Genomic DNA, 16984 nt, shown 5'->3' on the forward strand with positions numbered 1-16984 from the left:
GGTCCCATGAAAAGACCAATTAGGAAGAAAAGGAATTGAAGGGGCCTGGCAGTTCATAAAAGATGTAATTTTATAGGCTCAACTTCAAGCTATTCCTATGCAGAGGAAAGATAAGAAGAGTCACAGGAGACCAAAGTGGCTGCACAAGAAGCTTTTTATCTATCTAAAAACCAAAAGGGATACATACAGGAAATGGAAGGAAGGGGCATGTCACCAAAGAAGTATACATGGGAATAACACGAGAGTGTAGAGACAAATTCAGGAAAGCCAAGGCAAAGCATGAGTTACAGCTGGCAAGAAATGTTAAAGACAACAAGAAGGAGTTCTACAAATATGTCAGACAAAAAAGGAAGATCGGGGATGGTGTGGGTCAGCTGCTCAATGAAGAAGATGAGCTGGTAATGGAAGATGACAAGAAGGCAGAGCTGCTCAATGCCTATTTTGCTTCAGTCTTCTCACAAAAAATAACATAAGGCTGGATAACTAGCAAAGTTGCCATAGACAATAATGGGGCAGGGATACAGATCAAAATAAATAAAGAACATGTCACAGATCTTCTGACTAATTTGAGTCAGCAGGGCCTGATGCTATTCACTCATGGGTGCTGAAGGAATTAGCTGAAGAAATTTCAGCACCACTGGCAATAATCTTTGCAAATTCATGGATGACAGGAGAGGTCCTAGAAGACTGGAGAAGGGCTAACATAGTACCCATCTTTAAAAAGAAGTTCAAGGAGGAGCTGGGGAAGTATAGACCAGTCATCCTAACCTTGATACCTGGGAAGCTACTAGAGCAATGTATAAAACATTCAATTTGCAAATACCTGGAGGATGAACAGGTAATTGCTAGCAGCCAGCATGGATTTACTGAGAACTAACCATGCCAAACCAGCTTGATTTCCTTCTTTGACAGGGTAACTCGTTTGGTGGATAGGGGGAATGTGGTGGACATAATATACCTGGACTTTAGCAAGGCTTTTGCCATAGTCCCACACAGGGCCGGATCTAGGTTTTTTGCTGCACCAAGCAAAAAAAATTTTTGGCTGCTCCCCACCCCAGCCCTTGGCTCCCCCCCGCACGCCCCTGCCTCCCTAGCCTTGGGTTCTCCCTCCCACACCCCATGCCGCCCCAGCCCTGGGCTCTCCCCCCAACCTGCACCCTCCTGCTGTCCCAGCCCTGGGTCACTGGTAACTCGCTCCCAGGGTGGGTCATTCAGCAGGAATTTTGGATGTGCACAGAACACAGACGGGATTGGTTCCCATATGGTTACAGAGCTGCGGTAAAGTGGAACAATCTTCAGCTTGTGTGATTGGAAGATATCTGGATGCATATTATAAGACTGTTCTACATAAATGAGGAAAAGTTGAGGTGCCTTTATTATTCTTTTGTTCCACTCTTTCTATGGGGAATTTGCTAATGCAATATGACTGTCTTCCTTTTAAACAAATAAAATTTAAAAAAAAGGCAATAGCTGTTGAAAATAGCAATTCCAGTACTAAAAACCACTGGGAAGCATTTCTTGCTCAATTTTATCTTACTTTTTCTACAGCAAGTTACAGTGGATCAGTATATTTGATCTGGGAGAAATGAAGTAAGAGCTGCCTGAATTGAGCTTGAGCACTCCTGAATTTTGAGGGTGTTCAAACCTGGAAGGCAGGTGCTAGATTCCCTTTCTGAATATTAGCTAAATCTGGAAAGGAAAAGTCAATTTCTGCTTCCATGGCTCAGAAGTGGAAATCCTCCTAAGTGCCTGGTACTGTAGCTCCATTAATTTTCATTTTAAATTCTAGTGGGATCCACGTACCTCCCTTGCTAGGCTTCAGCTAGAGAGGGGCACTGCCCATTTAATCCATCCAGTTCCTTCTTTGGGGACTGCAAGGTGAGGTCACACCAGTATCCCTAATCCAGTCTGGGGAAGTCTTCTGAAGGGGATATCTGGGCCAAAGCCTTCTACTCCTTGGGCATACTTGTTCCCCATTTACAGTGCCACCCCTTTTGACTCATGGCTCAGCTACCTCACTCCCTATCCCTCCCTTTCCTGTTGATAGCTGCCAAGGGATTGCTGGAAAATGTAGTTCTTTCCCTGCTCCAGGGATGACTCTATAGGCAGGGAGCTAGGCAAGGAGCTACAGCTCCTAGGGTCCCATGGATTCTCAGCTCCCATGCTGGATCCCCAGCTGCTCCATGGCTCTGCTTCTGCAGAGTTGTCAGAGGGGAGGAAGTGAGTTTAAAAAAAAAAGCCTGAATGCTGCCCCCCGCAAATGTGCTGCCCCAAGCACCTGCTTGTTTTGCTGGTGCCTAGAGCCGGCCCTGGTCCCACATCATAACATTCTGATACGTAAGCTGGAGAAATGCAAGCTTAAGGGAACTACCCTTAAGTTGGTACTGTGACAGGGTCAGGCCAGATGGCTACAGGAGAGTGCTGGAAGGCAGATATATTAGCCTCAGGATAAGCAGGTCCCTTTTCCCTTGGTAGCTGAACAGGGGTTACTCTACATTAATTAGGACACCTGGGGTCAATCAAGGGCCTGCCAGAACCTGTTAAAAGCCTCCCCTCCAGCCAAATAGGTGTGCACGATAGGAGCTGAGGGAAGAAAGTGAGCTACTGGAGAGCTGGGCAGTGTAGACGCTGACAAGCATTAAGAGAGAAGTCATGCAGGTACAGAGCTGAAGGGAGGGTGAATCCCTGCCCAACAGGGTGGACAGCCTGAGGGAGGAGACCCTGCCAGAGGGGAAAGACTGAACTGAGTGTCTGGTCTGTTGCCAGAGGGGCTACAAGAGACTGAGAGGATCCCCTCCTCCTCCCCTCATCAAGGAAGCTGGGAGGAACCCTGCTCCAACAGAGTGTGGACAGTAAACCCAGTAAGCGTGGGCAAAATCCTGAGGGAAAATCCCCAGCCCACTGTTAAACGAAAGCGAGGGATCCACCGAGGTGGAGAGGAAGCTTTGTCACTGTACATAATTGGTTAAACAACTGCAAACAACTACTAACTATCAATGGAATGATGTCAGATTGGAAGGAGATCTTGAGTGGGGTTCCACAGGATCCGTTCTGGATCCAGTGTTATTTAACATCTTTATTAATTACCTAGATGTAGGAATAGAGAGCAAACTGATCAAATTTGCAGATGACACAAAGCTGGGCGGGTGGGGGCGGGAATTACAAACACATTGGAGAATAGAGCTAAAATTCAAAGGGATCATGATAAATTGGAAAACTGTGCTATAGACAACCAAATGAAATTCAACAAAGACAAATATAAGGTGCTACACTTAGGGAAGAAAAGCCAAATGCACAAAACAAAATGGGATATAACAGGCTTGGCAGCAGCATGGCTGAAAAGGATCTGGGAGTTGTGGTGGATCACAACCTCAACATGCATCAACAGTGCAATGGTGTAGCAAAAAAAGCAAATTCAATTTTAGGTTACATTAACAGAGGCATAGCATGGAAGTCATGGAGGTGATAGTATCACTCTACTCAGTGCTGGTTAGGCCTCAGCTGGAGCACTGTGTCCAGTTTTGGTCTCCAGTGTATAGAAAGGATGTAGAGAAACTGGAAAGGATCCAGAGGTGAGTGACAAAGATGATCAAAGGGATGGAATGCAAGTCATTTGAGCAAAGGCTGAAGGAATTGGGCATGTTCACTTTGAAAAGAGGAGATTAAGAGGGGACATCATCGTAGTCTTCAAATACTTTAAAGGCTGCCATAAGAAAAATGGAGAAAAGTTATTTTCTCTTGCCACAGAGGGCCGGACAAGAGGCAATGGGTTCAAATTACAGCAGAGCAGATTTAGATTAAATCTCACGAAAAACTTTCTGACTGTAAGAATAGTAGGACAATGGAACAGACTGCTTAGGGAAGTCATGGAAGTTCTTCACTAGAGGTTTTCAAAAGGAGGCTGTGTAGTCACCTGTCTTGTATGGTTAGATACAACAAATCCTGCATCTTGGCAGGAAGTTAGACTAGATGACCCGTGTGGTCCCTTCAAACCCTGTGGTTCTATGATTCTATTCTATACTTAGAGCAATGGACAAGCTAATTTTAATATGTTAGTAATAAAGGTGTAGCAATTGAATTTATCAGGAGTATTGCCTGATAAAGTACTATTGGATTAGCCCAATATATTTTATTAGATTAGGAATCTTGGCACTATAAAAATAACCTTCAGACCCATGATGTGGTAGTTAAAGGAGACATTGAACAGAAAACCGAGGAGAGGCGAGGGAGGCTTTAACTTTCTGGGCCACAGTTTCAAAAATCTGTGTTTAAGTTACAAGTGCAAAATAGCCATTTGGTTATTTCCCATTGTTTGGTTCTCTAGCTGCTCAGCTGAGATGCTCATTTCAGAACATTGAACTTATTAAGGGATCTCTTTTGCATTGCCAAGTGCTCTAGGCATGTTTCCACTAGACCGGCAGGGAGAATACCCCCACCTGGAATGGCTTCTCAAGCCTGTGACCATGCCCGGAACTCCGGTTTGAGTGGACTGCGAAAGGGACCTCAGACCCAGAGTATTTTGAACCCTCTTTCCCACCTTGCTTGGCCTACTTGGATGCTGGATGGGTTCAAAGTGTTGCCCCTTGTTCTTCAGATACCTCCCCCCCCACTCCAAGTACAAGGGATGTAGAGAGGGGTGAATAGGCAGAGCCATGGCTACATCCATCCTCACTGGCTAGAGTAGCTGACCAGCAATGAGAGAGGGAAGGAAGCTGCATCCTTTCAAAGGCTACAGCAATTTACATCCCCTCAGGAGCAAAAGGGCAGCAGGGGGCTTTCCCAGGCTGCTGCTGGGGCAGAGTAGTTACACACCACCCTTTAATCAGGGCTGGTTTGATACTGACCTTTTACATCAAGTGTTATCACTTTGTTGCTAATCATGCTCTGAATACAGTATGGTTAATTTATCCACGTGATGCACATGCACACAGACCCTCACATTCTGAGGCACCATTTTATATACATTTACTTTTGCGGGTGAGATAAAAATGTCCATGAAATGGTTGCAAATTAAACCCCCATCCTTTAATCACACAAATGATTTAAGGGAAATGCTTACACAAATGCCTGGCATGTGGCAAGGGTTTTAGCAAGCATGCAGCTGCTGAGAACATTCAGATGTGAGCATTTATAGGATACATGCAAAGGGAAGTATTTCTTCTTCAAGAAGATTTAAAGAAACCGACTGGATTGGGCATCATTCAATATTTTGACAAGGAGTTGGCATAGAAATAGACTTTTCGACATGCCAGAAATTCAAGAAAGAGAATCTACTTGTGTTTAATGCCAATTATCCTCTCTGTCAGAGAACACCCACAAGAAGAAGGCTAACAAATAATGAATAACACTCTTCTAATACGAATTTTCAAACATAGCTTCATTTGAGCTAAAATTCATGAAAGTTTTGAGATCCATCTACACTTTCATAGTGACAGTTTCTGTTTGAATACTCACAAACAATGAATGACATCACCCCAGGAATCCCAGTGAATCAAACACAGTGCTTTTATTCACAGTAGTATTTGTGAATCAGTTTTATTTAACCAGCTCCAGACTAGTGCAAACAAACCCTAATCATATTGTGTATCCCTGTCCTGAGTAGTTCTTACTGACCTCTGCCAGATGTGGGAGAGGTCTGTCCCCTTTTTACTCTTTGGCCACACATATGTAGCTTGTCACACCAATAAAGTTTTATAGACTTGCCCTGACAGAGCCTACTAACTGTATCCATTTAGTTGGCATATCATTGCTTTTCCAACTTTGATTCAGTATATTTGTGAGGTGAAATCAAGAGCAATCTCACTGTATTGTGTGAGTACAAGGGAGTGGAGTATCTGACCTGCAGAAGCAGTAATGACCCCTGAGCTGCCACAGCAGAAGAGTAAGCTTAGTTGTTTTATAGACAAGTAGTTTTAACTAATCAGTGGTCTGGTGTCTTTGGTCTGCAGAGAGTATTTACTTGCTCTAAGTGGAGGCAAAATCTCCTGGCTGATTCAGTATGATAGGAATCAAGGAAATGTTAAGCTACTGTCCTGAATGTACGTGTCTCTTGACAAGAGAGTTCAGGCTACTCTCATGTATATCACAGAATCATTCTAATGGAATGAATAATTCAGCTTCTCTCCCTTGCCTGTGTGCACAGAGATTTTTTGTTACATGTTCTATCTGTATATTGTAGTTTCTTAAAGAAAATGCTTTTATTAAAAAAAGCACAGTTGAGCTGTAAGGGTTTGCTTCAATTTCCCATCTCATCTAGCATCACACTAGTCTTCTGGTGCCATGACAGTATGTAATAATTCTGCCCCTCTTGCACATGTAACATAGAGGGGCAGGGAGATGTTGTTAGATGTTTGGCTGCATGTGTTCCCTCTGTATGCCATCCCAGCTCTGCGCAGACAGCTGGTCCAGCAGACCTCGAGCAAACTGCCCAATGACAACAAGATCTGTTAAGATACGAAGGCATTGAGGTGTTCTGGTACCACCCTTCTGGAATGTGTTTGCATGAGTGCTCTGTGCCTAGCACCTCTTAGGAATGTGTGTTTTTGCAATAGCTGTCCTGTTCTTGCCAGATTCTGTGAGCAGAGCCTGCCTCTTGCTCACAACCTGACTTTGCTTTATATCAGCAAAGCTTTGACCACTACTTTAACCCAGGCCTTGGGCCTCAGACCAGGCCTCTGATACAAGAGCTTATGTTTCAGGTCCTCATCCTACTGCAGGAGACACTGTGGTACCATGGTGAAGTAGTATCATGGATCCACCACATGTACTCTTCTGTGGGGATGTTTCACCTGACTACCATGATAACAGCACTCAACAATAGTGTTGCATGTGTGAGTCAACACTGAGGTGTTACTTGGATGGATATGAAAGCAATTTAATGTGTTTTCAGCGTCACGTTATTATTAGCGGTGTTGTTACAGTAGAACCTAGAGGCCTCAGCTGAGATCAGGACAGCATTGTGCTAGATGCTGTAAAACACACACAAAGAATTGGTCCTTGCCTTGAAGAGCTTACATGCTAAATAGAGAAGAAACAGGCACAGAGATGTGAAGGGACTAAGGTCACATGGCAGAGCTAAGCACTGAACTCAAGTTTCCTAAATCTTAGTCTGCTGCTCAATCCACTAGACATGCTGCCTCTCTAACAACAATAGCATAATGTTTTCCCTGCCAGTGTTTGCTGCAATGCTGGCCCAGTAAGGAATTAAATTGTTTCAGCGGATTTAATTACTGTTACCTGAGGTTCTGTTTACTTTCTCAGCAGCATTACAAATGTGGCATGAATAATGAACCTGTGTAGTAAGAAATGTTGTTATCTTAATGTTAACAGTCTTCAACAGGCAGATATTCTTTTATAAGTGGATACATCATTATTTTAGAAAAACGGCCTTGCAATGCTTCAAGTAATAAACATCAAGCAGCATCTCAGTGGGCGGTCAGGGCAAGTTCCTATCTGCATCACGCGCACTGATGAGACAGTCAAATACTACTGGTCTCTGTCATCTCTAAACATCCAAGCCAAGGGCAAGGCAACATCCCCTGAGCATTCATGCAGTGGAGTGCAGCAAAACAGAACAAACAAGCTGCCTGGAACTCTAACAGCAATAACAAGGATTTAATAAATTAGCGGAGTTTGTGGGAAGGTGAGAAGAGGTGCCTGGGTTTTCTTTGAGTTGTAATTTTGTTTTGCTGGTGGAATTTCTGACGTTCTGAAATCTTGGTGATGACAAAGCACTGCAGAACGCCTGTCCTCTAGCCCCCTGAAAATCATGACTCTGCATGACATTATCAGGCAGCGGCATTCAGCATTGCATTATCCTTTGAACTTTGCTGATTTTATTTGTCCAGCTAGCTGTAGCAAGTGTAGCACATATAAAATCCTATGGGTCAGATACCATGTTGCCTTGTGTCGTCAGTTATACCAGTATGAAGTGGATGTAAAATGCTACTAAATCAGAACGGTAATAATTTTAATTCAATTTGCACTCATTTTAACGACTAAACAATGTGCAGGGTAATGGACAATGAAGCCCTATGAGATTGTAACGCTAATGGTGAGATTCTGGGCTACAATTCCTAGAGACATAGCACAGAACTGGCAGACGAGGGTGAGGGGGGACTCTTGTGCAGTCCCACCCCTGACATACCATCCTCAGCCCCTGCCACAACATATCCTCTGTACCAGAGTTCATGAGGGAGTCCTGGGAGGGCATCCTTATGGATGTTCTCCACACTGCCTGTGTAACTCTGACAGACGTTGGTCATCATGAAACCTGGGACCTCTGAAGCTTAGTGCATGAGCCTCCACTGCATGAGCGAAAAGCCATATGGCTCTTAGCCAAGGCTGGCACAGACTCATCAGTCTGTAAGTCAGTGGTCCCCAACTGGTCGATCCTAGAGGCTCTCCCCAGTCCATGGTGATCTCCGGCGGTGCAGCGGGGCTGCCACTATGGGAGGCTCCCTGCCTGCCATGCCCCATGCTGCTACTGGAAGCAGCTAGTTCTGCCCAGTGGGAGGCCACACCCCAACTCCCATCCCTGAGCCCCTCCCAGAGCCAGCACCCCACACCCCCTCCTGCACCCCAAGCCCCTGCCCCAGTCCTGACCCCTCGCCCAGAGCCAGCACCCAGCAGGGCTGCCCAGAGGATTCAGGGGGCCTGGGGCAAAGCAATTTCAGGGGCCCCGTCCATAAAAAAAAGTTGCAATACTATAGAATACTACATTCTCGTGGGGGCCCCTGCAGGGCCCGGGCCTGAGGCAAATTGCCCCACTTGCCCCCCCACGGGCGGCCCTGGCACCCAGTACCCCCTCCTGCACCCCAACACTCTGCCCCAGCGCGGAGCTCCCTCCTGCACCCAAACTCCCTCCCAGAGCTTGCACCCTTCACCCCCTCCTGCACCCCAACCCCCTGCTCCAGGCTCAACCCAGAGCCCCCTCCCACACCGTGAAGCCCTCAGTCCCAGCCCAGAGCCCACACCCCCTCCCACACTCCAACCCATTGCCCCAGCCTGGTGAAAGTGAGTGAGGGTGGGGGAGACCAATCGTCGGGGAGGGGAATGGAGTGAGCGGGGTGGGGCTTCAGAGAAGGGGCGGGGCCTCGGGGAGGGGTGGGGTAGATCCTGGGTTGCCCTTAAATTCAAAAAGTGATCTTGTGTGTAAAAAGGTTGGAGATCACTGCTCTAGGTGGTTTAGGTGCCACTAGAGGGGAACAGAGAGACCGAAAGGGGGCAAAGAGTGAGTGAGGATCTTGCCATAAGAAAATGTTGAAGTCCAAGGAAAATATGGTTTATAAAACATATTAAATTTGTTTTAAAAACTCCTATAATCAATTCTGGTGAAGAGACCAGTCAGGGCACAAGACACACTCCTTATTGCAGGCTGGGAAGTACTGCTTTGTTCAGCTACGTAACAGAGTGGGCGGGGAACAGACTAACTGAACAGGAAGTGAGGGAAGGATGGACCATGGCTCCAACCTATAATACTGTGAGTAACCCAGTTAACCCCTTGAGGACCAGTTCACTACATCAGTGATCTACCACTTCAGGATCATTTCATTATCATTTTTATTTTGCGGTTTCAAAAGCAAATGTGTGACCTTTTACATGCCCCTTTCTTTATCCCATTGTGAATCTGATATAGCAACCGGAGGTCAAAACATAAAGTGTCTATTTTTATTCTCAGGGCTCAGGACAAAAATGATATTCTTGAACACAGCTTAACCAAACACCATTATTTCAGTTTTGAGCTATTCCAGTCATTTACCAGCTATGGTATGTTCATAGTTTATGGCAAAATGAGTATAGCTTTTAACTTATCCTAATTCATTAAAGCTAAGCAGCAGTTTTTTCGTAGCTAATAAAGTAAACGCCTAAGTCTACATCCCTTTCCTTCATGTTATAAGCCCTGCTAAGAACAATAAGTCAGATGTAAGGAGGAACTTGTTAATTAAGTATTCTTCCCACAGCCTACTGATTGCCCCATTAAGTCATGGGACTCCTACAGATTTTTTTTCCTTTGTGAACAATGCCTGTTCAAAAATTTCCCAAAGCCAATGTTTGGAGGAAACAAAACCTCAGATCTTATCTTTCAGCTCTTCCTGCAGTCAAATCTCCAATATTTTTTCATTTGTTTGAGCATGGTTTTTTTTTTTTTTGTAAATCAAGGTCATCTTTTGTTTTGTTATGTAAACTTAAATAAAACTAGAATAAATATATAAGTAACTGTGTAATGCTGGACTATATTCACTTGGGAGTTCTTGTGGCATTATAAGCCATAGGATCAAGGCTCAAGTCATTTTGTTACTAGCCAGAATTCCCTTCCATTACACCATTCCCTAGCTGCTATTTCTTATTTAGAATGTAGATTTTGAATGTTTCTGTTTCAAATATTATGGGCTAGATTACACTTTACTTATTATTATCATAGGGTCTACAGACCCAAATCAGTTCTGAGGGCCTCTGTCCTAGGAGCTGTACAAACACGGAGTAAGAAACAGTCTCTGCCCCAAAGAACTTGCAATCTAAATAGACTTGATTTATAGGGCCATATGCTGCCCTTTATCCTTACATGGAGCTCTCATTGACATCCATGGAAGTTGCAGGTACATAACAAAGGCAACCCATATGAAACCACAAATTAAACTGTGTGTCCTTCAGGGGGATACCTCAGTGGTTTGAGCACTGGCCTGTTAAACCCAGGGTTGTGAGTTTAATCCTTAAGGGGGATCTGGGGCAAAATCAGTATTTGGTTCTACTAATAAAGGCAAGGGGCTGGACTTGATGAACTTTCAGGGTCCCTTCCAGTTCTATGAGATAGGTATACCTCCATATATTTTATTTTTTATATATATTCTCAAGGAGTACTTTGTGAGACTTATTCTTTGATTAACCGAAAACAAAGAATACATTTCTGTGTTGTTTCCTCAGGAGAACATGTACTCCCCACCACAACTTATGGGATGAAATCCCATTGAAGTCAATGGGAGTTTTGTCATTGACTTCAATGTTGTAAGATTGCAGCCCTGTACTTTGTGTTCCATTCCAGCACAAAGTGCAGCAAGTACTTTAGGTGAACTAAAAATACTGATGAAAAGCTGTTAATTTATAATGCAGCTAATCACTTTTAAAATCTGTTTTCTAATTTGAATATGCCAAGGTTTTGATCCACCTAATGGACCACAATGCCTCTTTGTGTGTGTGTGTTAATAAAGATATATCTAAAATTACAGCACTGCCAGTTTTTTCCAACCACAGTGATGGACACGTTATATGGAATAGAATAGAACGTGTATACTTTAAATACAAATACTTCAAGAAAAAACTAAAAGATCACGTATCCACAGTAGCTCTCTCTCTCAAGAAACAATAGAAGAAAAACAGAATGTTTCTCATGGACATAAAGATATATGGAGAGCAACATTTTCAAAACTCCTTCAGAAAAATATACATTCATAATTAAATTGGAGGCACAAATGAGTTAGTCAGAGTGTGATGAAGTGTGGGTTCTGCTTTTATTGCTTTTGAATTATGGATGATTTTATGACATTGTATCATGAAATTTCTGTCATGTAAAGCCTATTTGTATGTGGAGCCACCGAGTTAGCTGGATCGTGTCATGTCTCTGCCAGGCCAGAGACAATGGTGAGTGATCTGCGAGCAGTAAAGTAAAACACCTTGGAACAGTGGGTTTGCAATAACTGGGAGAAAAAAATCTCTCCTCCTCTTATCCGAAGGGGGTGGGGGTGGGGGGAGTTGGGAATGTAATGGAAAGTTACCAGGGCAGAACAAATAAATAGACTGGGGGGCTGGAACTGGGGAAAGTACCATTTTGTTCCAGATTAGGTAGGCATTGGGGTGGAGGGCACTGCCTGCCTGACAGAACACAGATGGTCCCCCCAGGGCAGGGTGAGCTAGTGAGGAACATTGCATTTAGGAAGTTTTATTGTTTGTATGATCTGTGCTCTCCAATGCTTTACATGATATAATACCATAAAGATATTGGACTGGGCAATGTGTGTGTGTTTTGAGTGCTTCACGGTTACTGCATGCCCCAACTAAGAGAGTTAATCTGCACACCAGAAGCTTCACACCTCTTGGGTGGAATTCGGGAAAAGGGGTGTGTTTGAGTAATGGGCAGACTGAGCTGTCAGTGCTGTACCCAAGGGGGCTAGGTGTCTGGACAGTGGGTTCCAAACCTCAGGGTGAGGGTGGTGCCAGGTAGGCCTATGCCCAGAGGGTGTACCTAGGGACCCCAAAATCGAGGCAGTCAGGCTCTAGAAGCTTGAAACATGCTGAGGATCCAGCGCGCAGATGCTTGGATTCCCAGTCCTAGTGGGTGGCCAGGAAGGGGCACTGGAAAGGATCTGTGACACCGATGGGTAAGAATTTAGGCCAGCTCCGCCCCACAAACGTACATTGGTGTAACTATGCCATTCAGAGGTGGGAAAAGTCCACACGCCTGAGTGACGCAGTTATACTGACCTAACCCCTGTGTAGAGAGCGCTGTGTTAACAGGAGGGCTTCCCCGTCGACATAGCTACCGCCTCTCACGGAGGTGGGTTAACTACACTGATGAAGAAACTCTCCCGTCGGAGTAGCGCATCGTCACTGAACCACTATAGTAGCACAGGGGTGCAGCTGCACCACTACAGCATTTACGGTGTAGACCTGCCCTTAGATTCCCACCTCTTATTCAGTTCCAGGAATAGGAAACTTACGAGTGAATTTTGCAGGGGTAAAATGCACCTACATAAAGAGAGAGGTTGGGCACCAGCCCTTAAAAATGTATCCTTTATATTTAAAAAAATGGTCCCAGTAAGAAATAGAAGTAGAAAACCAAAAATATGGAGTAGTAGAGCCTAGGTGTCCTTAGGAACAATTTCTGTTTTGATCTTCCATGTACTGCACAAATAACATGGAGATGGACCCATTACAATGGGAAGAGTGAGATTTAAACCAAATGTAGCCAAATAGCGGCCGCTGACCAGGCTAGCGCAGCAGTTCAGGGACTACCCCCTTATTGCCTTGTATCAGCTTCCTACATCCTAGGTGACAGCACAGGCAGGGAAGCAGGCTCTGCGGGGCGACTCCATCCCCTCCCTGAACAGGTTGGCGGGGAATGGCTGGAGCTTCCTTGGACCTGCCCACACAATATGGCTGGGGGTTTTGCTTGCACATCGGACAGTGTACGCTCTACCATTTGTAGATCCAGAGCAGTGAACTCACAGAAACCAGGGGTGAAATCCTGGCTCCAAAGATGTCAATCGCAAAACTCCCATTGACCTCAGTGGAGCCAGGATTTCAACCCATTAGAGACAGTGAGACCCCGTGAGGCAGCCTCTCCCTCCTAGCCCACTCCAGGGGCAGTGTGTTGCCCTATATGCTGGGCAGATGGTAATGGCATGATCTAACCCTTAGGAACAGGGATGCACCCCCTGGCTTGAGATGGTTTCCATCATACATAGGATTTACAGTTTTGTTCAATGGCTTTCAGCACCCCCACTATACAAATTGTTCCAATGCCACTGCTTATGAGTGTAAGTAAATCAGTCCAACATTGTACCCTAGCCAACCTTTGTTCTTTTCTTCCTTTCTTCACCTTTTTAATTGAGTTAGAAACCTCTGCTGTCGTGGTTGTTATAGAAATGCTGAGACCCACAACAAGAGCAGATGCTGCAAGGCCCCGTTGTAAGGGAGTGTTGCTGTGTTCTGTAGCAACAACCTGGGAAAATAATCCTGGTGCTGTTTTGGAGAGCTTCCAACAGCAAATTAAAACTCCTGTGTTTTGTATCACTGCTTGCTGAACAGTGCTGGCAACATCTGATATAGGGGGAAGCTTATTCTCTGATTAAAATGACGCCTTACTAGCATTATTGCAAGCATAGAAAAAAGAATAGAAACAGCCTCTCCTGTTAGAAACGGGCACCCAAAACATTTGAACCAGCAATCATATCTGTGAGGATGGTGCACTGTAAAGTAAGAGATAGAGCCACAGTGTAATGAAAATGAAAGTGTACATCCCAGCAGCACGACACTTTTCTAAATCTTCTCAAATGCCAATTCTAATTTGCTATTTATTGAGCAGTTATAGCTCTTTTAAGATGCAAACTTCTCCTTTCAGGTTTACAATGCAGTTGTTCTCCATGGAACGTGCAGCTGTCTTCTGCCTCTTACAGAAGGACTCGCATTCCCATTTTTGCCATTAATTCTATTCCCTTTTCAGTGTGCAGTGTTTTATAAAACCATAAAATAATCATTTTCAGAGTAACAGTCAAGGATAGCCAGGCAGAAAGAAGCAGACTGAGCAGATCGCTAGTGTAAAAAAGAATTTAAATATTTCTGCATTAATTTGTGCCTTTGAGAGTTTCTGGTTTAAAACCACAGGCCTAATTGCCTACGCAGATCAGGCTTTTAAAGAAAAACAAGCTGTTTAACTATATTTTTAAGATCAGCTTATCATTTTGAAAAAAAATGCTTTCTGAAAATTAAGGGCCAAAATTATGAAGTTCTGGGTAGTGGAAGGGAGTCCCTTAAGGGACTAAGCAATGTGGCTGGAAGCATTACGACTCCAGAGAGCTGAGGGAACACAGAAGAAATGTCTTTTGCTATAGCTTGCCTTCCTTCCTATCCTGCCATTGCTTGCTGGCAAACAACAGAGGTGGGGCTGTCTCCCAGGTAACTCTCACTCTTTACACTCTCCCACATTTGCAGCCAAATTATGGCTGCCTCTTATGTAGGTGTAAGTATGGTCTCCCTGAACCTACTTCTGCCTCCAGCATATCGCCATAGGGCCAGCCGTAATCTGGCCATAAAATGGTTCTGAAACCTTCCATTGACTATAGGGTTATGCACAGTGAACATTTCATTCAACCCTGCATAACATTTTGCCTTTACGCAGAACTAGAGAACAATAAAAAACCTGTCAGTTTTATATGGATGGAAAAATTCACAGTTTTACTTACTGGGTATTAAGCACAGAATACATAGGCTTTGGTTACACAATTACTCCAGGGTATTTTGACAGTAGCATAGGCTGTGGGAAGGGTCCAAATACACACAGGCGTTGGATAACTTGGAGAGAGCTGGTGAGTTTATATTAGGTTAAACATCTGGAGCCAGTAATGGAACAATGCCCAGTGGGGTCCAATATTTTTGCAGGACCATGGTGACGTTAGCAATAGTCAAGTGAGTTGGGTAGTCTGGAGACCGCAACTACTTTGGGTTTTTTAGTGATATGCAGCTGGCTCAGGTAGCTGAGTGGTATTCAGGTTGGTGGTTTAGTAGAACCCAGTCAAGTTTGGCAGTAAGACAGTAGCCAGAGATTTTTTTACACTGACACTCAGATATCAAGATGATTATTGTTTTTTGTAGAGACCCAGTCATGGAGCAGGACCCACTTGTTCTTGGGGCTGTACAAACTCACAACAACAACAAAAAGGGTCCGTGACCCTGTGGCAGGGCAGGGGTAAAACCCCTTGACTGCCCTGCTAAAATGCTGGCTGAGCCCTGCTTTCAGGCAGAGGAGCAGAGGTGCCAAGCAGCCAGCAGGGAGCTCAGCTGCAGGCCCTAACGAGGGCTGGCTCACCGCAATAGACTGAGCTAAGCAGTGACAGCTGGGCTGAAGGCTGGGAGGGCTATAAAAGCCCTGAACCAAACTCAGTTAGGAGGCTAGCCTGGGAGGGGACAGGAGGCTACAGCTCTGTCTCCTCACCACAGGAAGGGAGCCTCAAGTCCCAAGATTCCCTGGAACCGGTTGGAAAGGGGATAAGTGTTGGGGGATAAAGGGGACTGCACGGTGGCACTGTAAAATAAAGCGCAAGGATGAAACACCAGAAGAAGGCGTGAGGACTCTTATTTTACCAGCCTCAGCACAGGGCACAGGGTGAGAAGGCAGAAACCTGTGCGGACCCTGTGACAGACCCAAAGAACTTACCATCCAAGTGATGATGTGTGTGTATAAGACCCTGAACAGAACAAAATGTCATTAGGTATTGTGAATGTGTCAGGAGAATTAAGTCACTTCATCCAAGATCAGCTGTTTTTCAGAATTCACAAGGGTTATATAAAGTATAAAAGACACAGTTGAAACTCTGCATGATCTTTATTTATATTTTATTATAATAGCTTGTCAACTACTTCAACTAGATCCGCACAAGAATAAGAAATTTTTGCTAATCAAGAGCACAGAAACAATCAGTGACCTTACAAGAGACAGGTGTTGTAATTCACAGATGTCAAAGCTGAACAAGAAAGAGGCAGAGGTTGCAACATGTAATGAAGATTGAAAGATCTTTTTGTTGCAGAGAGAAGCACATTTGACATCAATTTAAAGAAAATGATAGCAGTCTATTAAATGCTGATAAAACAAGATACAAGGGAAAAGTATCTAAATAAAAAATAATGTCCAGGAGGTTTAAAGCTGCAGAATATAAGCAAAAATCAGGCAGTTGAACAGAAGACAATAGAAAATCCTGAATTAAATTAATGACAGGAGCAAATAAATATGCATGAGAAAAGAACATGATGTATTTCAAATAGTAGATCTGAAACATCATCTCAACCAGAAGCCAGATTTAGAATAGAGTAGAGAAGAGCAGAGCTATTCTGCTGACTCACACTTGCTGGCGGAACAAGATAATTTTATTAGCTCTACTCTGAAACATAAAAAGCCAAAGTCTTTCTCTGAGGACAAGAAAGAGGAGATATAGGTACAGAAGACCTTCCAGGGAGAAAAATCTAATCAGCCCATTGAGAAGAGCAACAGTAAAGGTTTGTAAATGAAGTCCTATTTTGGGGCTTTAATTAAAAATAAAAGTAAGTCACAGGAAGGGAGTGAATTTGGACAGTAACGTGTGTGTGTGTGTGTGTGAGTGTGTGTGAGAGAGAGAGAGAGAGAGAGAGAGAGAGGTATGCTGGTAGTGGATTAAGGAATCCATCCAATTACAATGATATATTTTAAATGAGCTGTGATAATGGCAGACCAGGTGCC

Source organism: Mauremys mutica, chromosome 1 (genome assembly GCF_020497125.1).
Source record: "Mauremys mutica isolate MM-2020 ecotype Southern chromosome 1, ASM2049712v1, whole genome shotgun sequence".
Lineage (NCBI taxonomy): Eukaryota > Metazoa > Chordata > Testudines > Geoemydidae > Mauremys > Mauremys mutica.